This window comes from Accipiter gentilis, chromosome 20 (genome assembly GCF_929443795.1).
Source record: "Accipiter gentilis chromosome 20, bAccGen1.1, whole genome shotgun sequence".
Classification (NCBI taxonomy): domain Eukaryota; kingdom Metazoa; phylum Chordata; class Aves; order Accipitriformes; family Accipitridae; genus Astur; species Astur gentilis.
The window spans coordinates 14,143,317-14,155,565 of NC_064899.1; the positions used below are offsets into that span (position 1 = coordinate 14,143,317).

The following is a 12,249-nucleotide window of genomic DNA, read 5'->3' on the forward strand; positions in this document are numbered from 1 at the left end:
TTTGATTAATTTTTACAGTAGTTCTTTTGTAAAAATATATAATGGAAAAAGAATTCAGTGTTGCTTTTGTCTCTCAAGATCAGAGGCAAGAGCAGCAATTTAAATACACGTACAAGATGATCACACACAGACACAATGAGGCATGAAACTTTAAATGTACAGATGCCGTGGAAATGAAAAGATAATATAACATGTATTCTTTGCAAGTCTTGCAGAGTTCAATAGCTACATAATGTGTGTGGAGGGAAGAGAGAAGCAGCCCCCCTGCACTCTCTAGGAAAATTCCAACTATGTCTGGATGTGCCATTGGCACTAGCGCCGTACTTTGCCTCCCTAGATTTCTGCAGGAATGTAATTCCACAGCAGCTAGGGTTTGTGTGTCTCTGTTACCTCTGTGCTTGGGTATGAGTGTCTGTGTAAGATTTCAAGTTTTGATCAATTACTTTCCCCAACCCCTCCCCCAAATTTGAAACCTACATAATTTTTTTTTTCATGCCTAATGCCTAATTATTTTGGTTTATTGCAATTTTTTTGTGTGTGCAAAAGTTAAAGTTTGGTGCAACCAGGTCAACATTAACAAACAGTAGTATTGTGTTTTCCTAATAAGCTAAGTGTAACTATTAAAGTCTTTTGGGAATCATGTTTTGTTTCCCGAAATGCAGGCATAAGGAAATGTTTAACAATAAATATGTCATTAAAATGCTGATTTGTATCTCAGAAATTATATGGAAGAGGAGTGAACTGAAGATGGAGTCTGTTTTTACCTACAGGCACACACCTTAAGGATTACCCAACTATTTGAATTTATAGATGTTTTAGAATGGAGACAAAAATGGAGGCGGAAAGTAAAAGAAATTTTAAAAAAGGAATTGTCTGCTCCTAATTCTGATTTTTGAGGATGCCAATTTGGGGTTTTACCTGTAACTCTGAAATTTGGAGACTTTTGAGTCGTGCACCAAACATTTTCTTGTAAACGAGTAAAATAACAAAATAAGCAGAGGCGGGGGTTTTTTTGGTTTGTTGTGGGGTTTTGCTGGGTTTGTGTTTTGGGTTTTTTTAACAGAGACAGTCTCAAATCAAACTGTCAGCCCTAGCATTCCCCTATTTCCTTCTTTGAAAAGACTAGATTTCCCCACTGGTGAAGTCCAGATTTGGAGTGGACCTCTCCAGCCTGTTCCAAATCCTATTTCCAAACTCCCTCACTATGCATTTCCCAGAGAGAAGGTTGATTTTGGCAGCTGAAAAGTGCCCCAAGCTAAGGGTAGCATAGCAATCGATCACAGTGTATCTTGCACGTGCATATTGTGCCTTGTTACAATTAACAGTGAATTCTGGTTCAGCTAGATGTTACAAATTCCCTGAAGTGTAACACAAGTGATTAAATGAACACTTCCCTTTGTATTTATGGCTGGTTAATTTTGCCTTGTAAATGTGAGCAGTAATCAATTAGGAAAAATGGGTTAAAATGGAAGAAGATGGTGCTCCCCTTGCCCTGTCTCTCCCCACCGAGGGCTTCTGCCCCTCGTCGACGACGCAGCTGCACGGCCAGCTTGGCACTTGGCACAGCAAGGAATGGGAGGGACTCTGTGGTGGGCACGAGGGGCACTTTTAAAAGTGAGTTTGCTGCCCATAGAGGAAATTCTTGGTGTATAATCACCAGGGCATAATCTGCTTTAGAAGATCCTTCCTCCAGGCTTTTTCCTTTCCTGCTGGTGAAGACAGCACGAAGGGGTGTTGGGGTTTGGTGGTTACGCTCTGGAGGAGCGAGCAGATACTTTAGCTGCAGGTTGGATCTCTTACAATCCTGAACAATAACTAGTAACTATCACATTCGCGAATGACCATCCACGTACTAACTCCTCTAATCTTGATTTTTTTTATTTTTTTTCTGCAAATACTCCTTTAAAGAAAACACCAGGATTTCTGCTAGATCATGACTGATGTTGTCTTTAACTGCAGCTGATAGCTTTGGGAAATGGAAAAGGGAAATGGAAATCATTCTAGCCAGTTTTCTCATGCCATCTTTTTTCTGTTACTAGAAATAATTGCACAACCCCAAAAAGTAGTCTAATCCTGCTGCTTCCTCATAACTGAGTCATGACCCAGGTCCTAAGTGGGCAAATGCAAGGGTATCAGCATAGAAGGTTAGCCAGTATGTAGCAAGAGCCAAATACAAGCCTGATACTGATACTAATAGTTGCACAGGGCTGTAAGGCACCTCATGAACCTGCCTAGTACACCCTGCCTCTTAAGGACTGACGATAGCACCAGGAACAGCATCGTTCCTGCAGGTGCTTTATCTAGCCAGTTCTTAAAGGCTTTCAGTGAAGGTTCAGTTCACTTCATAAACAACCTATACCAATATTTCGTTGTCCCTACTGTTACAGTTCTTCCTAATGCCTCACCTGAATGCTCTTTGCTACAGAGTCTCCCATTTATCCTCCTGTCCGTCCCAGGTATCGAAAACTCACTCCTAACCACTGCTGTGGGATTTTTATCAGGCCTTCAGAAGTGGGTGAATATTGCCCATAGGTTGGATTTGGATGTGCAAAACTATATTAATAATAATAATAATGATGATGATGATGATGATGTAGAAACAGGACAGAATATTCATTATAACTGTATTCAGATATTGACCATAATGTATATTTTAAAATGTGTGTCTCAAAGTAGGTTCTGAAAGTGTCTGATGGGCACTTGGTCCTTTTGGAAAAACAGTCCTGAAATCTGTAATGTGCTTGAGTAATTTTGCTGCTATGACCAGGCCCACTACCGCAATAGGGCAAGTCATGCGAATAGACTGGGTCAGGGTCTTTCTTAGCTGTGGGCAGAACCGGAGCGGGGGTTGTATAAGGCTGAGTCCAACAGGCTACTTAATGTGCATGCTTAATTTTAAGTATTTGAGTTCAGTTCTTTTGGTAGAGTGAATAATAGACCTGAATGTGCTTTAAAGTTAATGGGAATGCGTAAGTGCTTTCTTGGATCACAGCCACAGCACTCAGCACATTGCAGGGCTAAATACAGATTTAAGAGTCTAAATTTAGGCCCCTATGTTTTAAAACACTGACCAACATTCTTTTCAGAAATTTCTGTGGAAATTGCTGTAGATCTGAACTCAAGGCCAAACACCTCTCTCATGTAAGTGTACTTCTGCGTCTAAGAATAAAAGTCAGTAAGAAACATTAAAGACTAGAACTGTAGTTCCTTAAAATAAAATATTGTCATATATTTAATGGGTTTCAGATTAAGCTGTCTGATCTGGTACCTTTGATCGTACATCTAGGGCATAGATCAAAATCCACATTTTAATGTTAATTGCTTGTCAGATATACTAAAATAATTTTTGCCTCTAAAAGGGACTTCATAATTATATTCAATTGATGTAAAATGCAACCTCTTGCTAATAGCATACAGTTGTGATACTAATTTCAATGTAAATTATCTAAAAAGTTAATTTTCGAAAGAACAATTATACTTGGCCCAGATTGCATAGTTTAACTAGCCACTTTTTGCCATTCTCGTTCCCTTTTTCCCAGCCCTATTTTGTAATTTTCCCTTCCTTTTCACCATAGGACAATTAGAGATCAGGAGGATGAAAGGAAGAAGGGAAGAAAGAAGAGAGACTCAAACAGGGAAACTTAGGAAGAAAAAAAATACAGTCAATAAGGGGTTTAGAAATAGATGGAATCATTATTTGTAATATTAAAAACACCCCCCCCTGTATCATTTCCTTTCAAATAAATGTGGTTTTGCAAGTGTGTGCGCATGTGATCCACTTATTGTGTTATCAGACCTCATTATTTATTGTTATGTATCAATTGTCAAAAAACAGTCCACATTGTACTACATATTGAACAGTAGTAATGGCAAAATGGATCTGTCCCTGAAATGCATGTAAAATAAAAGTCATGCTCCTGCAAGAAATTGAATATACACATGAAATTACAAGCTGATAGGCACTCTGGCAAGCAAACACTGGTAGTGGCAAAACCCAGCTGACCTTGGGCTGCTTGTCACGTCTTCTCTCTACAGACATATGTCAACAGAGCTACTTAATGGGGCAAGTGAGGGAAACCACTTGGTTCCATCAAAATGAGCCCGACTGATAATTAAATAATAGTTCTTTGTTACTCCAGCTGATTTCCACTAGGATGCATTGGGAAGTGCTGGCTGCTACCGGAGCAGAGGAATGCTTGCGTCCAGTGGAAGGGAGCTGGGGTGCGCAGGCAGCGATGAACAGTCCAACGGGTACAGTTCAGTTCAGAACGGGAGATCTGTTCTCTGCCCTCACTCAACACGATTTCAGAGGTCTGTGAAAAACTATCTAATGAACAGCTTTCCCCTGCTTATTCCCAAAAGCATGGAAATGAAAGCAGTTGTGCCAGAGTTTGGTTTTGTGGAAAAGAGGGACAGAATTTCACCTGGAATTTGAGGGACAAAAACTGTCAAATGGTCTTTGAAGTGGTTTCTTTTTTTCCTTTGAGAGAGAAATGTGGCAAAATTTTAAGTTGGATTAGGTTTCAACTTCCCCCCCCCCCCATTGTTTTAAAATACAGGCACTAGATGAATGTTGGTTCCAAGAAGTATTTAAACTGATGCAACTTAGTAGTGACACCCTTGACAGAGCTGTGGTATACAGCATTCAGTATTTTTAGCTGCACAAAGTAATTTAATAATTTGTTTCGTTGGTGCTGTTTAGAGAAACAATGCCTCTGGGTCAGTAGTGCACAGATTCCTTGGATAGGCCTTGAAAGGGAAGAATTAGGGTGGTGTTAGCCAAGAAACTAAAACAGTGAGAGAATTTTGTGTACTGTTGGAAATAGTTTAAAGTGCAAAAGACTATATTTTTTGTTTGATGTGGAAAAAGTGACTGTACGTGTTCTGGGAGAAAACTCAAAATATTGTGTGCATTAATTTATATGTTGTTTCTCTTGAAGCATACCAGAAATCATCTGGGAGAAAACACTGATCCGTAAGTTGTTTCTTTCTCTCTCGCCTTTCAGCTAAGATAAATACATTTCACTTCATAATGAAGGTTTCTGGCTTAAACTCCTGGATAATGGTCAAAATGCTGCCAAGGTCAAAGAACTTATTTCTGTATCTATTTATTTAAAAAAGAAATAGAAGTGTAAGATTTAAGTAGATCACTTCCTGGACGTTGGTTTGACAACACAGATCCAGGTGATTTTCAATTTAGGAGGAAGCAGAAAGCAGCTGGTCTTGGGAGCATAATACAACACAGGAAATCTGCTTGGAAATTGAAATATCTGCATGAATTTTTCATAAAATCTATGGCAGCTCCCCCAACATCTGCAGGAATGTTCCATCAATGGATCAAGAAAATAAAAGGAAGTGGAACCAATGAGGTGAAGAAAGGTTGTGCAGGGAGTATAGATTTGTTAGAGCAGGCAAGGATGTGTTGGGCTTCTTGCCTCTGCTGCTGGTTCTACTGCCATGACTTTGCCAGGTTACTTATCTCCGGTTCAGAAGACACCTCTCATGGTCATGGAAGCAGCCCTCTTAAAGTTAAGTACACATAGGAAAAATTAGGAGCTGGTGAGTTATAGATCAGATAGCTTCAGTTTGTGGAAATTATCAAGCAAACCATCTGTAAGCATTAGAAGACAGACAGACAGACAAATAACAAGGAATGTGGATTTGTGAAGAACAAATCCTGTTAAACCAATCTGATTTCCTTTTATAAGAAGGTAATAGGTGTTATACAAAGGAGAGAAGTATTAAAAAGTCATGTGTCTTCATTTCAGTAAAGCTTTTGGCAACATTTCTTAAGAATAAGCAAAGACAATGTCGTGCAGGTTTAAAATCCCCCGGGGTCAGAAAAAGCAGGGCTGAGGAACATTTAGCAAAATGGGGCCACTATCAAAATGGAGAGATGTCTTGAAAGATGTTCCTCAAGGGTCTGTTCTGTATCTGATACTACTTATACAACATCTGAAGAACAGAACAGAGACTAAGGTTGTTACATTTGGAGAAGACACGAAGAACAGAGCAGCTAAAAGTGTGTTAGAGAACAGAATTAGAATTCAGAGGGATTTTGTCAAACTGGAGATTTTTTTTTTTAACAAAAACACAAAAGATAGCATTCAATAGATGCAAGTGTAGTCTATTAGACATAGCATCATCGGTTTCCCCGGATACAGGAAGGGGAAAAGTAAACAGGATTACAGTTGCATAGAAAAACTGTAGAGTGAATCACAGGCTAAACACGAGTCACCGCTGTTATGCTGTTGTAAAAAGACCAATGCCATACGATGGGGCTGGGGGGGGGGGGGTAGGAACAGTAAAACTGCCTGCAAAATAGGCAAAGCAATTTTGGTCTGCTAACCCATGGTATGACTTCAGTTCTAGTTTTTCCTTTTTCAAAAATGTTTTTCACCTGGAGTATGCTTGGCTTGGGGCACTGCACTTCCAGAATGACAGAGTGACTGGGGAAGAGTGCAGTGGAGATCAAGCTTGATTACCAGTCTAGGAAACATTAAATATCAGGATACTAATGGGACTGTTTGGATTAATGAGAAAAAGAACATACAGGGGACAGAGCCTTTAAATATGTGAAAGACTGCTGCAGGGAGGAAGCAGAGAGTTCTCTGGGCCCAGCAAAGACAGACCTTTCACTAATGGACTGAAATTGCAGTAGGGGATATATTCAGAGTATACATTAGAAAAAAGACCTTTAGTGATAAGGGTAGGGAAACACTGGGAAAGATTGCCTGAGGAGATGGCAAAAGCACCATACTGGGAAGTCTTTAAGAACAATATTGAAAAAACAGTTATGTTATAACAAAGGAGTAGTTGATCCTGTCTTGGGGCAAAGGAAAGGACAAGAAAGGGTGAATTCTTAAGGTCATTTTCAACCTTATGCTTCTTAGCTTTTTTCTGTTCCTTAGATTTCCCTGGTTATAATACTCACCTCACAAATTCAAACAGAAGTAGGGGGAGGTCTGGTTTGGACATCCACACGTCAAAAAAGTAAGGTGATAGCTGTAAGCTTGAAGGCATTCAGAAAAGAGAACAGTTCTGGAAAGGCAATTATACAGTGCAGAATCAAAGTTAATCCATACAGTTTATCAAGAAAAGGTGAAGGAGTAAATCTGCTGTATTTTACAAACATCTTCAAAAGGAAGGTATTTCTGTTAACAAAAAGCAGGCTTGCAGTGGACAGATGCTGCAGCTGGATGAATTTGCCTTTTCAAACAACATTTATATTTCTATTAGTTATTTTTTACATGTTAGGGTAGCATGGTACATGTTAGCGTAGCCACTGAGAAATCTTCAAAAGTGCGGTGATGGATTCACCATTTCTCCAAGTCTTTAAAACAAAACGAAGATGTCTTTCTAAGAAACATCTACAGAAAGATCTTGTGGGAACGGCTGAAAGAAATTCTACAGCTTTCAATATTTGGGTTAGACAAGATGATCATAATAATCTCTCTTGGCTTTCAAATCTGTTTACCCAACTTTGTAGAGAGATGTAATGTTTACAGATCACTGTCAAATCTGCATAAATGGATTAGAAAAAGGCATGAATGAGCAATTACTCTTGTGACCTCTATGAGGTGTAATACTTACTATTTACCAGGTCATTATATTACAACTTGTCATTTCTTTCCTCAGTTTTAACAGCATAGATTAATCTCTTCAATGGCATCTGGAGTTCCATGGAGTAATATATTTATATTAGCAGCATAATATATGACAGCAAATATATACTATATTTTATGGTATATACATTTTAAGCTATATATATGAGATAGATATATATTAACAGCACTAGTTTTCCTCCTTTTGTTCTAAAGAGATGTGTGGGGCGGTGTTTCTTTTCTCCTGTGGGTCAAACCTACAGCCAGTCACCATCAGCTTTGTTCTGGAGTCACTGAATGGGTAGGTGATGGTTACCACATGGTCACCACACATCACCTGGGAAAACCACCCACAGCAGATTCAACAAAGTGCAGCACACAGGAAGCTCTTCATCGACAATATTATCCAGGGCCCCTGCAGATCATAAGAGTCCTGGATGCTGCTCTTGGCAGTAGGAGGATTTGCCTTTGTGGATGCCTGTGATGAACCTACGTACACCATTTGTAAGGCTTCTGTCATTGCAGAGTTTAGCCTGGTTGTGCTGTTCTGACAGGTTCCCCAGGACCAAGATCCGGATAAAAACACTTCTGAGTTGCTGTCTAGAAACAGTAGGTTAAAACCTCTAAAAGGAGTTGGGGCTAGGTGACACTTTCAAAAGCAAAAGGCCTCCCAGCTTTTTCTCACTTCAGCTTAACATAGGGAGGGCTGTCTCTTCTCAAGTTCAGGCTCCCTCTTCTTAATGACTCACTTCTTTAGGATATTTGCATTTACAACAGAGGTGAAGATGCAGCCAACTCCGCAACACAACTTCAGTCTGGCATTGAAGTTTGTCACTTGAACTAAACCTATATTCATGGTTGTTTATTACAAAATCTTCTGGGTAGACAGCTCCCTTTATGGGCCCCCATTAAAGTCAATGGGCTTTTTGGGCGCAGGTATCAACTCCCAGAGGGCATCGGGCAGGGCTGGGACCCAGGTATGGAGTGTGCCGGGGGGGCCTTCTATATTAACCAAACCTTTCAAAGTAGTGGTTTTATTTGGCACATCCGATGACAGGCTTTTAATGAGCAAATGCAAACAAGCTGTCATGGAGGAAAAACGTATTTTGAAATGGGTGGCAAATAGTTACACTTTTTTTTAATGTGATGCCAACTCTACTTTACTTGGAGAACTGGAGAGCTCTCTTTCTGTGCTGGATATTAGCAGAAAACTGCAGGGTCACTAGTAACAAGTTCGGAGGTAATTAAAGATAGGTACCGGACGCTCTGATTTTTCCCCAGAGAGATGCTGTGTAATGTTTTAGAGATCCCAGAGGAAAGAGTCAAAAAAGTGCTGTTTATTCATGTGACGAGATATTACAGCCTAATAATTTAACTTGGGCGGCTTTAGCCTCTGGAAAAAAATGAGAAAAATTACATTTCTTGGCCATCATGCTTTTGACGGTGCTTAAGTTCTTTGAGGTTTTACGGAAGGTAATTTGTTTTCCCGCTAATGTCCTGTTTTAGCTCTGGTTTGGCAAAACCGAGCAACGGCTTCTTCCTTCCGTGTTTTTTGTCTCACGGCTTCTCCCCTCCGCCTGCTCGCGCCTGGGCCTTTCTCCGCCGTCCTTCCTTCGACACCAACACCCCCAGGCTCTCCCCTCACTCCCCTCACACACCGAGCACCCCCGGGCCTTCCCCTCACTCCCCTCACACACCGAGCACCCCCGGGCCTTCCCCTCACTCCCCTCACACACCGAGCACCCCCGGGCCTTCCCCTCACTCCCCTCACACACCGAGCACCCCCGGGCCTTCCCTCACACCCCACAGCAGCGCCCCCCCCCCCCGCCGCCGGATGAGTTTCTGCCTGCAGGGACCTTGATACAACGCAGGGGGAGGGATTTATTATCATTTATCATTGTTGCTGCCGCCATTGTTACTACGATTTGATTTTACCCCTTGCCCCTCTCCCGCAACACCCCCCCCCCCCCCCCAATACAACCCGCTGAAGGGAGGGCGAGCGCGCGCGCGGGGCGGTGCCTATAAGGGGGCGGGGGCTCAGGAGCGCGGCTCTTCACCCCTTCTCTCCCCCTCGATCGCTCCGCGCTCCATCGATTTTCTCGGGCGGCGGCTGGAGGCGCCTGCGCCCGCCGGACGCGGAGGCGCTGCTGGGAGCGGAGTTTCCCCAGGTGCCGGATACGAACGCGGTGGCGGCGGCGGCGGCCGGTGAGTGACAGTCCGGGGCCTCCCGCCCCGCTCTTCCTCCGCCGGGCTCTGCGGATCCGGCTCTCAGCGGGGCAGCTCCGGCTCCTTCCCCCCCCCCCTCCTCCCCGGGGCGGAGGCCGTTGTTCCCCCCCACCCCCCTCTTCTTCCTCCCCCGCTCCCCGGGGAGGGTGTCGAGGCGTCCCAGGCGCCGCCCCTGCCCCGGGGGGCGGGGAGGGGAGCGGGGACGGAACCGTCGTTAACGGGCGGGGGGGGAGTATCGGTGGTCTCCTGCCGCCTGGCCCGCCGCCGCCCCTCCTCAGCCTCCCGGGAGGCACCTGCTGGCCTCGCCGCGGGGGTGCGCCGGTACCGGCCTGCTGCCGCCGGGACGGGTCGCCGCCCGACACCCCCTCTCCCAGGCCGGGGTGCTGGGGGAGGACGGCGGCTGGGCCCCGGTCCCCGCCGAGCCGCCCGGCGGGGGAAGGAGGTGGCGACTTTCCGGCTGCAGCAGCTCGGTTTCCCTTCTCCCCCAGCCCCCTGAGAGGAGACGGGACAGCGCCGGGCGGGCGGGGGGTGTCCCCGTCACCTGTGACACCCCCCCGCGGGGTGGGACACACGGCACACGGTGGTCCTGCGTGGGGGTGGGCGTGAGAGGCTGCGGGGGGAGCGCGGTGTCCCGGCCGTGGGTGGACTTCTGAGGGGAGCCCTTTTCAGCTGGGGGGGGGGGGCTGCAGGGCATGCAGGGCAGCAGTTCGGTGGGTTTTGCCTTTCTTCCCCGTTGCTGGTAGCGGACTGGCGAGAGCTCCTGGGCCTGCTTGGTTCTACGGTGAAAGGAGGCTGGTCTAGAGCTGTCTTAAACCGTTCGGGTCGATGCAGTGTTCGCCTGTGGGTGTGCTGGGCGGGGGAGTAGAGGAGATAATCAGGGGAGAGGCGAGGTCTGACCTCGGAAGAGCTGGGTACATGTAGGTCTGATTTTTATTTTTTTTTTTAAACTTTGCTTTCAGTGGTACTGTAAAGTTTCGGCAATAACTCCCCCAAATGACTGTGTACTTAGGCAAGTACAGTAAGAATGTACTGTAGTAAGGAATGTGGAACAAATCAAACTAACATATACTGGTTGAGAGATGATTGCTTTCATTGATATCTAACTGGAAGTGTTACACTTCCTCTGTGACTTAATTATTTATTTTTTTTTTACTTCCTACCCAGTTCTGCATTTCTCCCTCACTTGGACTGCCTTGCGGTCTAGAAGGGTCCATGAGCTGGGTGACCAAATGTCTTTCCTCCTTGCCTCTTCTGTATCTTAATTAGGAACACGAAAAAGATCTCTTGCCAAGGGGAGTAGATGTCCAAAATTGGGGATGGTCCTATTTCCAAAAGGGAGTTTCCCATTCTCTCCAGTTTTACCCATTTCCAAAACAGCATTTCTTCTATGCTGTCAGCTTTTCCTTCTCTGTTTTTCTCCAGCTCCTCCCCCCCATTTCCTGCTAATTTGCTTGCTCCTTGTGGATTAACAGCTTCTAGCCATACACTCAAAAGCTTTGAATTGAAAACTAGTAAAATATTAAGCCATTTTAGCTCTGACAGAACACCAGATTAAATCTAAACTACAAATATTCATTCTTTGAAGTTTAGTTTAAAATTGTAATTTCCAGGCTTTCTGATCATTCTTAAAATAAGCAACCAGTCTCTTTTCTCCTTTAGTGATTTGTGTGCATTTCATTACTGTAAACTTTGTTTTGTTTTTGCTTTTGATAAAGTTGTCAAAACAGTTAAAGGACCTATTTGTTTGCGTTTTTTAATGTAAACTGCAAATAAACAGACTTGTGGCTTAGGAAAACAGGTCTGTCTTCTTGCTTTACCTTTTGCTCACCTGAAGAAGAAAAGCTCTGTAATTCTTGGTTCCCTGTTTCTTTAGTATCTATCACAGCTTGCACTGACCCAACAAGAAGCAGCAAAAGGCATGTCCTGCTGCTGCTTTCTTTCCCATGGATAGCTTAGTTTACAGTTTTTGTGATTTATGCCCACACTCGGACAACAATGTTTTTACTTAGATGGGATTTCTGTTGTCTTAAATGTCATTTAAAACAGGATGCAATTATTTCCATTATACTGGTATGACTTGTCTCAGTGAAAATACCATTAATTTAAATTGTAATGGTAAGGGTTTTTCTGTATGGAAGATGTAACTTTTTTTAGTATGTGTCAGAGATGAAACTATTTAATTAAAAGCCTGTTAATAATCAAACTTGTGCTGTTTTTTTTAAAAAAAATGTAAAGTTGTTGTGTTTTTAATGGCCTTTGTTCAAGAAATTACAATATTTTTACAGACTTGATAGGTGGGTTTTTTTAATGCTGTAATTGCTTTATCAGATATTAGTGCTGAATATCAGTCATGAACCTAAAGAGATTTAAAAAATAAGCCTTTAAATTAAAATATTTAACACCTTGCCCTTTGAGCAGT

The 12,249-nt window shown here is 43.2% G+C and overlaps 1 protein-coding gene across 3 annotated transcripts in view; it reads left to right on the forward strand.

Moving 5' to 3' along the window:
- Positions 1–12,249, forward strand: part of EXOC2 (exocyst complex component 2) — a 517,534-nt gene that overhangs the window by 371,714 nt on the left and 133,571 nt on the right. Inside the window, exon 1 of one of the 3 annotated variants that reach the window (XM_049823848.1) lies at positions 9,631–9,813. The exons of 1 other annotated variant lie outside the window; for it this stretch is intronic. The gene's annotated coding sequence lies outside the window, so the exon portion shown is untranslated. Of the gene's footprint in view, positions 1–9,630; positions 9,814–12,249 lie in introns of those variants that run through there. One more of the 3 variants, XM_049823845.1, reaches the window with a different exon arrangement.